Genomic DNA, 3,185 nt, shown 5'->3' on the forward strand with positions numbered 1-3,185 from the left:
GTAAAAAGAATCCTACTCTTCGATATATATAATCCTAAGACTCAAAATAGTTTTCTTTCTAGACTCAACAACGGCCAACAACCAAGGGGGCTCCTATGGTCGGTCAAGGCTCTGATACCAACTTGTCACGCCCAATATGCGACCCTATCCAAAAGGAACTTGAAGGTCCCACCAAGGATAGACCCGCATATTGGAACGCTTTTGCAAGGTGGATATCATTACATCAACATTACATAATAGATGGGGATACATACATAAGGCATACAATGCCACATGAATACAACATCATCATACAAAAGAGCAACATCCGACTACGGATGAAACATAAACAGAAACTCAAACGACATCCACCCTGCTAGCCCAGGCTGCCGACCTGGAACCTATCCCCTGATCGAAGAAGCAGAAGAAGAACTCAACGCAAGCAAGCATCGCTCTCGCATCATGATCATCGCACAACCTATACCTGCAACTGTTGTTGTAGTAATCTGTGAGCCACGAGGACTCAGCAATCCCATTACCATGGGTATCAAGACTAGCAAAGCTTAAAGGGAAAGGAAGGGGTAAATTGGTGAGGCTGCAGCAGCGACTAAGCATATATGGTGGCTAACATACGCAAATAAGAACGAGAAGAGAGCAAAAGGAACGGTCGTGAAGCTAGCAATGATCAAGAAGTGATCTTGAACTCCTACTTACGTCAAACATAACCCAGAAACCGTGTTCACTTCCCGGACTCCGCCGAAAAGAGACCATCACGGCTACACATGCGGTTGATGCGTTTTAATTCGTATCTGGTGTCAAGTTATCTACAATCGGACATTAACAAATTCTCATCTGCCTATAACTGCAGGCACGGCTTTCGAAAGATTATACCCTGCAGGGGTGTCCCAACTTAGCCCATGACAAGCTCTCGCGATCAAAAAAGGAATAGACCTTCTCCCAGGAAGACCCGATCAGACTCAGAATCCCGGTTTACAAGACATTTCGACAATGGTAAAACAAGACCAGCAAAGCCGCCCGATGCGCCGACAATCCCGATAGGAGCTGCACATATCTCGTTCTCAGGGCAACACCGGATAAGTCAAGCTACGAGTAAAACCAGCCCTCGAGTTGCCCCGAGGTGGCCCCGCAGGCTGCTCAGTTCGGACCAACACTTAGACAAGCACTGGCCCGGGGGGAGCTAAAATAAAGATGACCCTCGGGTTGGCCGACCCAAGGGAAAGGATAGGTGGTGGTGAGGCAAATGGTAAAACCAAGGTTGGGCCTTGCTGGAGGAGTTTTATTCAAAGCGAACTGTCAAGGGGGTCCCATAAATCACCCGACCGCGTAAAGAACGCAAAATCCGGGAACATAACACCGGTATGACGGAAACTAGGGCGGCAAGAGTGGAACAAAACACTAGGCAAAAGGCCGAGTCTTCCACCCTTTACCAAGTATATAGATGCATTAATAATATAAGAGATATTGTGATATCCCAACCAAAATCCTGTCCACCATGGAGAAATCTTCAACTTCACCTGCAACTAGCAACGCTATAAGAGGGGCTGAGCAAAAGCGGTAACATAGCCAAACAATGGTTTGCATAAGAAAGGTGTCAAAGGTTAGAGGTTCATGGCAATATGGGATGGCTCGATAAACAGGTGATAGGTAGCGCAGCATAGCGATAGAACGAAACAACTAGCATAGCAATGATAGTAGTGAGATCCAGGGTAACGGTCATCTTGCCTAAAATCCCGCTAGGAAGAAGAACGAGTCCATGAAGAAGACGAACGGACGTACTCGAACGAATCCTCACAATCACAACATTACCGGAACTAAGAAGCGACACCGGAAAGAAACAAACAACATGGTAAATGCACAAGCATAAACATGGCATGATGCACAAACAAGTATGATGCATGTCCGGTTTAAAGAGGCATGGCATGGCAAAGTGCAACAAACAATACTACAAATTAAGTGAAGCTCAATATGCAACGAGTTGCATATTGAAGAAACACCGCATGCAAGTATTTAGTTCTCTCTCGTTTAGGTACACAACAATATTAAATGTTGTTAAACATGGCAAGAGGTGAAACATAATTAATCTACCTATCTAGGCAAGTTTAAGTGAGGCCGGAAGTTACAAACAACAATTCCGAAAAATCCTCATGTCCATATTTTAGATTTGGTCCTGTTCTGCCCTAAACACAATTTTAATGTTGTTAAACAGCAACATAAAGTGCACCATGTTAATCTAGGCATTTTTCCACCCCATTTACATATAAAGTTTATTAAATTCGGAGCTACGGTTATTTAGTTATGAAATAAATCATTTTAACATGGCATATTCGCAAATTAACACAAACAGCATGTTAAACATTTTTAACATAGATGAAAGTGGCATATTATTAATCTACACAATTTTCTGAGCATTTTACATATATAAATTATTTACATATGATGCACGGTTAATGAGTTATTATATGCATGAACATGGAGGGGTTTTCTGAAAAACATTAATTCCCGGATAAATAGATAAAATCTTCCTGGCAGGAAAAAAACATCACGGGCCGAAACCGGCTGGGCCAACAGTGGGGGGGCTGCTCACCACGGCACTTGGGCCGGCTCGGTGGAGGAGGCTGGCTGGGCCTGGCGCGGCTGGCAGAGCTGGGCCGTGGGAGATGGGCCGGAGAGGCCAAGGCCCACACGGCCACGCGCGGTTAACGGGGAGGGGATCGGGCTCCTCCCGACCCGCAGGCGGCGGCGGCGACGGGAGGCGGGGCGACGCCGGCAAGGGCGAGGTCCGGCAAGGCCAGGGACAGGCGGGGTGGCTTGGAACGGGCGGATCGGGCCTTCGGGCACCGGATCCGGCCGGTGGCGAGGCGGGGCGACGCCGGCAGCAAGCGGCGGCGGCGGTGGTTCCCTGCAGAGAGGAGAGAAAGGGAGATCGGGTGAGGGAGAGAGATGGGAAGGAGAGGGCGATGGGGAGGCGGCGACCTGGCGAGGTCACCGGCGGAGCTCCGGCAGGGGCGCGGCCTTGGCGGTACCGGAGAGGCGGCGAGGGCGGCTGTCGGCGGCGGGGTTGGAGCGGTGCTCGAGCAGGGAGGCGAGGCGAAGCACGGGGTCCGACCCGGGCCCAGAAGGGCTTGCGCGGGCCGCGCGCGGGCTCGGGCGGATGGGGGCGCTGGAGGGAGGCAGGGACGACGTGG

Source organism: Triticum dicoccoides, chromosome 4B (assembly GCF_002162155.2).
Source record: "Triticum dicoccoides isolate Atlit2015 ecotype Zavitan chromosome 4B, WEW_v2.0, whole genome shotgun sequence".
NCBI lineage: Eukaryota > Viridiplantae > Streptophyta > Magnoliopsida > Poales > Poaceae > Triticum > Triticum dicoccoides.